The following is a 12,125-nucleotide window of genomic DNA, read 5'->3' as shown; positions in this document are numbered from 1 at the left end:
AGTCAGAGAAACACATTGATTGGTTGCCTCCGACACAAACCCTGACCAGGGCCTGGCCAGGGAGGAGCCTGCAACCAAGGTCTGTACCCTTAACTGAAATCGAACCTGGAACCCTTCGGTCCCCAGGTCCATGCTCTATCCGCTGAGCCAAACTGGCTAGGGCCCTCTCCACTTTTATATATGCTTCAACATCTTCAAAATAAAAACGATTCAAAGAATTGCTGTATGTGAAAGTTCCCAGTCTGGCATCATGTAAAGTTAGCTTGCTTCTTCGAGGTATAGTTTTCCTCCAAGTCATAAACCTGTGAAATACTAGATATTGCACAGATACATAGTACAAGGTAGAGGAGGGAGCCCTCTGACTCACCGATTTAAGATGTTCAGTTCCAAGCGTGCTATGAGCCTCTTGTCCAGCAGGGGGCTCCCTACTCTCTGCTTCTCTATCTGGCTACTGGCCTGGGGGTTGTTAAAAGGAAGAGATTTTCAGAAGTGTAAGAGAGCCCTAGCCAATTTGGCTCAGTGGATAAAGTCAATGGGTCATGGGTTCAATTCCCATCAAGGGCACATGCCTGGGTTGTGAGCTCGATCCCCAATAGGGGGTGTGCATGAGGCAGCCGATCAATGATTCTCTCATATTGATGTTTCTATCTCTCTCTCCTTCTCCCTTCCTCTCTGAAATAAATAAAAATATATTTTTTAAAAAAGAAGTGTAAGAGAGATATTGCTGAGAGATTAGCATCTCAATAGAGACCTCTCAGAGATATTTAGGAGAAAAGAGACATAAATAGGTAGGTAGGTAGGTAGGTAGGTAGGTAGATAAAAGAATTTGTCCAGCCCTGGCCAGTGGCTCAGTTGGTTGGAGCCTCATCCCATACACCAAAAGGTTGTGGGTTTGATCCCCGGTCAGAGCGCATACCTAAGTTTTGAGACCAACCCCTGGGCGGGGCAGGTATGGGAGGCAACAAACCAATGTACCTCTATCACATCGATATTTCTCTCTCTCCCTTCCTCTCTCTTTAAAAATCAGTAAACATATCTTTGGGTGAGGATTAAAAAAAAAAAAGAATTTGTCCACAACCTTATAGTAGGAAGGTCTTCCTTCAGGTCACAATCTCTGGAGATTTGGGGAATTTAGCAAAGGCTACTATCTTGAAGGTAATAATAGCAAACCCTTCCTCGAGTACTGTTCCAAGCACGGGATGCGTATTAACTTATTTAATTCTCACAATCATGCCATGAAATAGGCATTGCCATTATTACAGCGATCCAAGGAGGCTGGTCTTACACAAGTGGCGATAAGGAGCTGTTAGGGCAGAGGCAGAGCTTCCTAGCGGCCCCTGAGTGTGGGCATGAGCTGCCACAGAGCCCACAAGGCGTGTCAGAGGGATGCAGAAAAGGAGGCCCACCAGGCATCACCCAGAATCTACAAGTGGAGATGTTTCAGGCAGGAAGGGGCAGCCCAAATGTAGACACCTCAAAGCCTGAGGCAAGGCCATTGGCTTCACTCATCAGTGACTCTTTTGAGTCAGTGGGCGGGTGGGGTGCTGGGGTGGGGAAGCCAGGTGGCAGAGGGTCGGGGAGGGGCCTGGGATGAGACCATAGCATGGAACTCCTGGGGAAATTGTGGCCAGAGAAAGAAGCAAAGCCTGTGACTCAACGTGTGGCCCATGGCACCACCTAAGACCTGGTTAGATATTCAGAATCTGGGGGCCACCTTCGGCCTACTGAATGGGAACCTGCATTTTAACTAGACCCCAGGTGTATTAAGTACAAAAAATAGTGGAGCAGAGATGTGGGCTGGTCCCTAGAGATTAAAGAGGTGGTATTCAACATGGGATGTCCCTGGTGAGTTTGAGGCCAAGGAGGAGGTGGGAAGGGAGAGGTGACGATACCGCAGTGGAGCTGATGAAGGGGTGTTGTGTGTGAATTAGATAGTGGTGAGGCCGTGTAGAGCTCGGTGGTAGTTCCTGTCCCATGGCTGTCAGCTCTCCGAGGGCTATCCGTCTGTGTGCTCCCCAGAGGAGAGGAGCGTGTGGAGGTGTTGCGCGTCTGTGTGTGTGTGTGTGTGTGTGTGAGGTCTGGGGCAATGTTCGTGTGTGTCTCTTGTATGTTTCTCTGTGTTTTTACATGTTAAACGCGAACGGTCAGCTACCGGAAAGTTCATATGGTCAATCCTATGATGTGCATATCCCAAGGTAAGATTACTGTGTAGGTAGGGGATTGGGAGTATCAGGGCTCAGGAAGCTGTCATAGTTTGATGAATAGTCAAAGGAACTCAGGTCTAGATCCTAAACTACCTGTTCTGTCTTCAGTGGGTAGAAGACGGAGATTCCATCCGGCATCCGGCAGGTTGTAGTTTCACACTATTGCCACAAGGGGGCAATGTCGGCCTGGCCACGCGGTACCAAGCCCGGGCGAGTCCTCAAGGCAGGAGTGGTCAGTCAGCAGTGCTGAGATCCCCACCAGCCGGGCTCTTTATTTTTTTATCTTTACAATCTTACCAGGTAAAACATGGTATCATGTTTTGTCCTTTTTGGTTACATGTGATGCTGACTGTTTGTTCTTACGCTGTCTTTCCTCTTTTGGAGTTGTCCATGTGCATTTATCTTTTGGGGATACTAATGTTTTACTTAGAGATTTGTATAATCATTTTACATCTAAAAGATAGTAATCCTTCATTATTGCTGTCATATGGATTTTTTTTTTTTAGCCTGCTGACTCTTTCATTAAAAAAAAACCAACAACAAACATACTATTGGGCCCGGCTGGTGTGGCTCAGTGGTTGAGCGCCCACCTATAAACCGAGGTCACAGTTTGATTCCCCGTCAAGGCACATGCCCAGGTTGTGGGCTCCATCCCCAGTGTAGGGTGTGCAGGAGGCAGCCCATCAATGATTCTCTCTCACCATTGATGTTTCTCTCTCCCTCTCCCTCCCTCTCTGAAATGAATAAAAAAATATTTAAAAATACTTATTGGGAAATGCAAATCAAAACAACAGTGAAATGCCAGCTCCCACTCATTAGGATGGCTACTATCAAAAACCCCAGAAAATAACAAGTGTGGGGAAGGATGAGGAGAAATTGGAACCGTGTGCACTGTTGGTGGGGAGGTAAACTGGTAGGGCTATGAAAATAACATGGCAGTTCCTCAAAAAATGAAGATGGTAAATTTTATGTGATGTGCATTTTAACTACAATTTTTACCAAAAGCTATGTAATTGGAAAACATAACAGATATCCACCAAAAAAAAGTTACTGAGTTCCACTCGGTATAAAGTATCTCTGCGCTGGGCATGGAGATCATAAAAATGATAAGATGTCAAGGGGCCCATGGACCTTGAAGGTGGAAATAGAAACCAGCATTCACGGCACAATTTCATCTTTGCTTTGTTAGGGATTCGAGCAGCGGCGCAGGGAGCCCTCAGGGGCAGCAGACAACTCAGAGTCTTGAGGCAGGGGTGCGGGCAGTCACGGAGAGTTCCTTGTGGATCTGCGTCTCGGACAAATTAGGGGAGGAGGGTCAGCTCCTATTTTCAGTTTTGTGCTTGTGACCAGCACACACATTTAACGCTTACGCAGGAAGACTGTTGACGTCTCCCTTTGTGATTGATTGCCTTCAGTGTTTTCACACTCATAAAGGTGCCTGACCATTTTATTCCTGCTTGGTTTTCTAGGAGTCCGTTTATTTTTACATTTAAGTCTTTAATCTGCCCAGAAGTTATTTTGGTGATTGGTAGGGAGATGAGGGACCCTGGTGGGAGGGTGGAGAAGCATAAAGGGAGGGCTGGGCCCAACTGGCGTGGCTCAGTGGTGAGTGTCAACCTATGAACCAGGAGGCCACGGTTTGATTTCCGGTCAGGGCATATACCTGGGTTGTGGGCTTGGTCCCCAGGGTGGGGCGTGCAGGAGGCAGCTGATCAATGATTCTCTCTCATCATCGATGCTTCTATCATTCTCTCCCTTTCTCTCTGAAATCAATAATAATAATAAAAAGAATCCCTCTTTAAAAGAAAGAAAAAAGGAAAGAAAGAAAGAAAGAAAGAAAGAAAGAAAGAAAGAAAGAAAGAAAGAAAGAAAGGAAGGAAGAAAGAAAGAAAGGAAGGAAGGAAGAAAGGGAGGATTGGGCAGCTGCCCTCTTTCTCGACTTGATGGCTCTGGGCTCCCACGTTCGCCCCCTGTCCTCCCTGTGGTTGTTGTGGTGACGGGTGAGCTGGGTCTGTGGCTGAGACCTGGGTGATTGGAGGTGATGATCCAGTAAGACCATGTTGGCCTTGAAGAATGGGGGATGCAGACCGTAGTAAGGACTTTCAACATGAAATTAAACAGTGTGGGATGGAGGTATATGTGCCATCTTTCCCTGCTCACCCCCTGCTACCCAAGCTCTCTCTCTCTCTCTCTCTCTCTCTCTCTCTCTCTCTCCCCTCTTGCTTTCCCCTCTGTGTGAAACATTTTATTTATTGTTTGTTCACTTGTTTTGGGCTGTGTCCTTGCTAGACAATAAGCTCCTGGCGTGCAAACACCTGTCCGTCTGTCTCCCTGTCCTATTCCCAGTGCCTGAAGCAGGGGCTGGCACAGAGCAGGTGCTCAAGGAATACTGGGCTGATTGAATAAAAGGAGAGCGGCCTCTTCGCGCTGGCCCCGTGGGGTGTGCGCACTTGGGAAGCTAGGAGGAGCTGCTGCTCCCAGCTGCCTGCTCCCATGCCTGTGGGTGGATTGCTGGGTGAGGGGCTGGGGGTCTGGACCCCCAGTCTAGAGCAGACCCTTCATGGTCTGATCTTAGGGTCTGCATTCCACCCGGGGCAGGGAGGTCGAGGGGCTGGGAGTCTCACACACAGATGTCCTCGGTGGCTGAAGCTGGGGCTGGGCCTGTGTCTGGGTTCAAAGCACAGGGCTGGGAGCGGTGGGCACGCTGAGTCAGGAGGCACTGCTCCTGCTGAAGTTTCCTGTCTCAGGGGCTCAGAGACATTCATTACAGCCAGGAGGAGAAGTAATTAATCCAGAGAGCAGCGAGGGGTGGGGAGGGCTGATTTTCTCAGGAGGCTCCTGTGCAATTAATAAGGGCAGGGAGGGGAGAGCTCTGCCCCGTCTGGGGATATCGGTAATAGAGACGTGGCTCAGGGCCACAGTCACCCACCTCTGTGCTGACCGCAGAGGAGGAGTGGACACAGGGGCCGGAGCAATGTGCTGGCAACGGGCTCCATGAGGCAGCCTGAGCTAGAGGAAGGCGCTCAGGCCGGAGCCAGACGCCCCAGCTGGAGCCCTGGCGTTGCCATTCACCTGCTGTGGAACCTGGGGCAGGCTGCTCTCTGAGCCTGTTTCCTTATCAGTAGAATGGAGCTAAAGACTCGGACCTCGTAGGATGGCTCTGGAGAGGACATGTGAAATGCTTAGCAATGTGCCGGCCACGAAGCAAACACATGCAGAGCTGGATTGAAAAAGAAGCTGGTGCCGCTGGGCACGAGACCCACGTGAGTGGGCGACTGGGCAGAGGGGCAGGAACAGGGGGGCCCCTGACAACGGCCCAGGGTGCCGAGTCCAGGGACAGGCCTGGAGCCTCAGGGGCGGGGTGATGGACACCTACTCTGGCCGGCTCTCCGTGATCTGTGGTCCGCACAGCGACTTTGCAGGGGTACAGTTTCCCGTGTACAGATGAGGGGACCGAGGCCGGGAGAGCAAGGTGTCTTGTTGAGAGTCAGAAGGCTGTACAGCTGGGATTCCAGTTTCGGCTTGTCTCCTGTCACAGTCCTCAAATGATCCTTGCCTTCTGGCTGCAAGGCTGTGGAAACCCGGGGTGCACCAGACACAGAAATCCCGTGACCCAGTCCTGGGGTGAATGATGGGGGACGATGGGCAAAACGCCATCCCTCCTGAACATACACTTGGGCAGGTGTCTTCAGGAGAGAAAGACCCAGACACTCACCTGTCCCCACTCTGGTGCCTAATCCTGGAGAATCTTTTATTTGTTTCTGTATTTAGAAGGGCCTTTTCTTTTTCATCAAAAAAGCCGTAGAACCACTTTCCTACCAGTTTGGAAGAGAAGCAGTGTCATGCCCAGTACCACCACCTCCTGCCAACAGGCTGGATTCAACTGGGAGCAAAATCGAGCTGTAAGGATCCCCCAGGGGCTGGTCTAGACTTCAGACAATCCATTGCAGTGAGCTCAGGGCGCCTCAGGGCCTGCCGCCCAGGTGCAGTGGGCGGGGCACAGTAGGGGCCTCACCGAGGCCTGCCCACCAGCTGTGCCTCAGTTTCCTCATCAGTAAGTGGGTGAGGCTGGAACCCTAGGCGGGGGTCCGCGCAGGCTCTGGGCTCAGGCAGCACCAGGTTCACACCCATGTGCTCAGGCTCCAGCCTCTCCAAGGAGGCAGCGGCCCGCTCTGTCCCATGGGGACTAACAGTGCCCTCCCTGAGCTGTTGGGAAATTGTTGGGAAAATGAAATCAAATGACAGCCCTGCTTCTCAGGCTGCCCTGAGCCCCAGAGAAGCCTGGGCCAGTTGGGTGTTAGCAGCAGTAGCAGGGGTGGTGGTCTGTTCAGGAACCCCGGGGGCCGCCTGCTCCCACCTGCTGGGAGTCCGGGTCCAGGCTGTGTCCCTGGTCCGGCCGGGGTGGCTCAGGGGTTGAGCATCCACCTGTGAACCAGGAGGCCACGGTTCGATTCCGGTCAGGGCACATGCCCCGGTTTCGGGCTCCATCCCCAGTGTGGAGTGTGCAGGAGGCAGCCCATCAGTGACTCTCATCATTGATGTTTCTCTCTCTCCCCCCCACTCCCTTCCTCTCTGAAATCAATACAAATATATTAAACCCCCAAGAGACGTGGGTCCCTGACTGTGTAGCTGACCCCGGGGTGGGGTGGGGGCAGGACAGACAGGGGGGGCCCTGGGCTGTACGGCCCTGGGGGCGCCCGGAGAGGGGCCGACTGAGCAGCTGGCAGCAGAGGGAGGCGCTGGAGAGGGTCCCGGTCTCCCTGGGTGGGGCCCCTAACAGCGACCCCGTCCTCTCTCCGGATCTGCAGGGCGACGGGAGGCGGGGGCGGGGGGGGGTCCCCGCTGCTCCCTCGAGGCCTTATCAGCGGCCGGATCCGGCGGCGGCGCTAATGGAGCCGCGGCCGCGGGCGCCCTGTTTGCGGAGAGAAGCGCCCGCCCCGCGCCCGCCGCTCGGTACACAGACGGCACTTCGCTGCGCAAACACCGCCCGCCGCTCGCCTCGGACCCGGCCCCGCCGCCCGGTGGTGGAGGCCCCCGGGGGGGAGGGGGGGACAGGCGACAGTGACGGTGGGGGGTGTGGAGTGGGGCGCGGGGGTGAGCGAGCCCGCGGGTGTGGTCAGGCCGGGAGCTGTGGCCATGCCCGCGCGGGGGTCAGAGTGGAGGCTGGGGTCACGGGCAGCCTCTAGGTGCCTGGGGGTGAGAGTTCCGTGCCCGAGCTGCGAGCTGCGGAGGGAGGGTGGGCAGCGGGGGCCCGAGGGACCATCCCTGGGGGTGGCCCTGGCACAGCCCTCCCAGTGCCCCCGCGGTGCCCCCCGCAGCCAGGCTGGTCCCGGGCCGGCAGCGAGGCCTCTGGGCCCGGGGGAGGGGTCAGCGGACAGGAGCAGGTCCCAGAGGGGGGCTCCCTCAGAAGGGGGCCCTGGCGGGAGAGACGGGAAGGGAACCCCCTCACGGCCTCCTTCATCCAGGGCGGTCAGTTCTGCCCCCAAACTCCTCGTTGGCCCCCCCTTTTTTGCTGCCAGCTGCCTGCAGGCCTGCACCACGCTGCTGGAGGCGACGAACTCGGGGTCACCACCCTCATCAGAACAGGCTTCAGGCCCGGGTCCTCCAGTTGGGGGCACCCCACTATGTGCTGTAAGAGGTGAAAAGTCCTGGTGCGGGGGGTGTCAGGTGAGGCCCCAAGACCCCAGTTTCTGTGCATCTGGCCAGGGCCTTGGTCTCCCCGGGAGACACCAGGAGGGTAGGAGTTGGGGTGTTTTTTGACGTCTCCTCTCTCCGCAGTCACCCTCCACCCCCCGTGATGGATGGCACAGACTGTCACTACTAATGGCTTCTGTGGCGCCCTCAGAACTAATGAAGCTGCTGATAAGTAATTCAGTAAATGAGTCAACACCACTTTATCCCTCTCCCCACCCCCAGCCCCTCCACCAGGGGCATAGAGCAGGCCACAGGCTGTGGGGTGGCTCACGGGGGGCTCTGAGGACATGGAATGGGGCGGCGGATGGAGCCTGTCACTGGAGCTGGTCAAGGGAGTGGGGGGAGAGACGGGGGAGGCACAGGGTGAAGGAGAGGAAAATATGTAGAGAGGGAGTTGGTGAGAAAGGTGGAGAAAGGCGGGCAGAGATTGGGAGCGAGGGGAAGGGATACCTGGGGATAGGGGGCAAAGTTAGGGCCCCCCTCTGCACCAGACCCTGGGTAGGAAGCCCCAGGGTGAGGAGACTACAGTTTGGATGGAGAGGGAGACAGATCTATCCATTATTTTTATTGTCAAAAGCAGCCTATGACACAAGCTTTATTGTTCCCCTTTTACAGTCAGGCTCAGAGAGGTCAGGCAACTTTCCCAAGGTCACACAGCTGAGAAAGGCACGTGAAATGCAAACCCAGAGCAGCGTGACTCCGGAATCCAGGCTCTTTCCCACTATCCCTGGTCCACGAATACGTGGAAAGGGAAGAACAGGGTACTCAGGGTTTATCTGATTTGCCCTGTTCATGGAATTACTTGGTTGGGGGTGGAGGTGCCACAGCCTCCTTGTGTCTGGACGATGGACTTCAAGAAGGCCTTTGGCAAAACCTCTCCTGATGTCCTGTGGACACAGGTGATGTGCAGGGAAATGGCTCAATGGCTGGAAGAGTTCCTAATTAGATGGGGCAGATTCTAATGACGGTCGATGGCAGAGCCGAGCGAGACTGTGGGGCTGTCTGTCTTTGGTTCTGTTCTGTTAACATTTTTTTAAAAAATATATTTTATTGATTTTCTGCAGAGAGGAAAGGAGAGAGAAACATGGATCAGCTGCCTCCTGCACACACTCCACTGGGGATGTGCCCGCAACCAAGGTACATGCCCTTGACCAGAATCGAACCTGGGACCCTTCAGTCCGCAGGCTGACGCTCTATCCACTGAGCCAAACCGGTTAGGGCCTGTTAACATTTTTTTAATGACCCAAGTCACATATGTCTGCTGTAGAAATATGCAAACTATAGGTCAGCAAAAAGGAAGAAAAAAAACAGCCTAAATCTCACAAACAACACTCACTGAACCGTCTTTTCCACTTGCTGTAACTTTGAAATTTTCATAATAAAATGTTGGGGATAGATATTCCACCACAAAAGGTAAATCCACTGTTCACATTTACCTGCCCATCTCTTTAAGACATTTTTATTGAGGTGACATTGGTTAATAAAATTATATACTAGTAGGTCTCAAGTGTGCAATTCTATCTGCCAATCTCCTTATTGCAAATAATAGCAATGAAAGGTAGCATTTTATTGGGCACTTACAATGAGCTGAGCACTTACAATGAGCTGGCAATGGTGCTGAGCATCTTAAAGGCGTCATATCATTAAATCCTCATAACCCTTTGCAAGGACTTTTATGGTCTACTTTTCACATGACAGAGCTGAGGCTCAGAGATGAAATAACTGGCTCCGGCCACAGACGCTGGGTGAGCGGCTAACGCAGAGTTTGAACCAGGATTTGTCTGACTCCAGAGCTGACTCCCTAAAGTGAGCCTAGACCCCCCCCCCCAATCAGCGCCACCCACTTCACCCCTCCAGGGATGACCAGGACTCTTCACCCTGCTTCCCTGCTGCTTGGCTTACACCCTCTGGGGTCCATGTCCCAGGATGTGACCTAGCAGAAGACATAGGTCCGAGTAAAGTTTGAGATTCTCTGTGGGAATCAATGGGGAAAAAAATCCTCAGGTGAGGATTAAACGAAAGAAGAAAAAGAAAAAAGCAAGCCAAACCACAGTATACAGTATATCCCATTTTATGTTATTTTTTAAAAATGTATGTTTATTGATTTTAAAGAGAAAGGGAGAGGGAGAGAGAGAGAGAAACATCAGTGATGAGAGAGAATCATTGATAGGCTGCCTCCTGCACACCCCCTACTGTGGACCGAGCCTGCAACCCGGGCATGTGCCCTTGGGCAGAATTGAACCTGGGACCTTTCATGTCTCTCACAGGCCGACACTCTATCCACTGAGCTAACTGGCTAGGGCTGTACACTTGTCTTTATCCGGTGACCCCAGGGGTCTTGGGTGTTCCTTTCCTGGTCTCCGCCCTCACTCCATCCTCAACACTGCCCATGGCCATCACCCTGTCCTGAAGGTGGGCAGGGGGAGAGGGACCACTGCCACTTTCATTTCGCCCACCTGCCGGTAAGCACATGGTGCCTCTCGAAGCAGGGCTCCAGGACAAGTCCTGGGAACTTATGACGATGAGGGAGAACCAACCAGCACTGTTCCGGGCATGGCCATACTGTTTAGAAATCACATCCGATTGTCACAACGTCCGGAGAGGACCCAGAAGATGAAATCTGTTGTTTGCAAAGGAGATGAAAGCTATAGGTTCAGTTGACGTTGTGAAGTGCCTGTCATCTCTTAGGCAGTGACAAAGCTGTTTACAAAACTATAAATGGCCTCAGCACTTGAGTCAGTCCCCAGATCCACCATCTGTCTGTGGGGGCTGGGGCCTGACCAGGACAGTGGCCAGAACAGGTCCCACCCGGCTATAGTCCTGTGGGAGCTCAGACCCTTCCAACTGCGGGTGGAGCCTCGCGCCCCCTGGTGGTACGCTGCCGCCCTGCTGAACCCAGGACCAGAGAAAGGCAGGAGCTGGCGGAGACAGAACCACCTCCGTATTTGCTTTGTGGAAAGTAAGTGGTCGGGTGAAGCATATTGTTCTTGTTGCCGGAAATCAGAATCGAGAGGAACAAGCAGAACCGATGGTTCCTCGCTACCTTGAGGAAAATCAAAGCTCAGTTCCTGTGGCATCACCTCCACTCCTCACTCCTCCTACCCCAACCTCCTCTCCTAACGCACACTTTCCGTGTCTTGATCTGGGACAGCAGACCTTCGGGGTGAGAGGTCCTTTGCTTCTTCTCAGGCTCTGCCGGCCATTCAGGCAGGGCCAGCTGCTGCTCCTTGGCCTGGGGTGGGGAAGGGACACAGAGCAGGGCAGACTTGCAGGCCCCTGGGGCTGGGAATCTAGGCTGGAACTTGAGTCCTAGACAGCTGTGTGGTCTTGGACAAGTGTCTTCCCCTCTGGGAGCCTCACGGTTCTCAGCCCAAAAGTGGGCAATTATAGTAAAACGTTGACAGCCCCACTTAGAAAAAGAGAGTCTAGGTTTTGGAGTTAGACTTTACTTCAAACCCTGAATCTACCACTGACCAGTTATGTCAGACTTAATGGCTCTGAGCCTTAGTTTCTGAATCTGTAAAATGGGTTGTGGTAGGGACTCAGTGAGGTGATTAAACTGCGAGAACTCTGGAAAACGCAAGGCTTTACAAATGATGCTGCTTTTTATCACTCAGCCCCCTGGAATGCAGCTCTGAGGTGGCTCCAGAAACTGACACCCCAGTTCTCCTGAACCCAGGCACATAGTTCTAATTTGCATCCTACACACCAGCCAGAGAGTGGGTTTCACCTTACCAGGGCCCCCACTCCTTTTCATATTTCCTAGCTACCTAAGGCACCACCCCCATTCCCACCTTGTTCTAAGAACAGACTGGGAAGGGAGTCCTGAGTCTCATCCTTTCCCCTGGTCTCAGAACCACAGCCTCAGTCTTCTGCCCTGAAAGAATTCTTTTGATGCTTGGGGCTAATCCTTGGGAAGGGGTGCTGCCACCAGAACCTTTCATTCCTCCTGAGGTCCCAGAACCCCGTCCTCCTTGGACCAAGCCTGCTCTTGGTGCCCAATGGCAGATGGGGGCCCACAGGAGACTCACTGTAGTTCCCTTCTACCCGTTACACTGCTAAGTCTGGCCCTCATAGCACTGCCCTGTCCCGCCCTGTCCCTGGCCCCAGTGAGCTGGCTGGGGTTGCAGGTACCAGGGTGACCACAGGGAGGAGGGTGTGAGGGCTGGGGAGGGAGAGGGTTGACAGAAGGCGGGGACTCTAGGGGCTGAGGACTATAAAGGGGCC

Source organism: Myotis daubentonii, chromosome 16 (genome assembly GCF_963259705.1).
Source record: "Myotis daubentonii chromosome 16, mMyoDau2.1, whole genome shotgun sequence".
NCBI classification, from domain to species: domain Eukaryota; kingdom Metazoa; phylum Chordata; class Mammalia; order Chiroptera; family Vespertilionidae; genus Myotis; species Myotis daubentonii.
Note: the sequence above shows the minus strand (reverse complement) of the source record.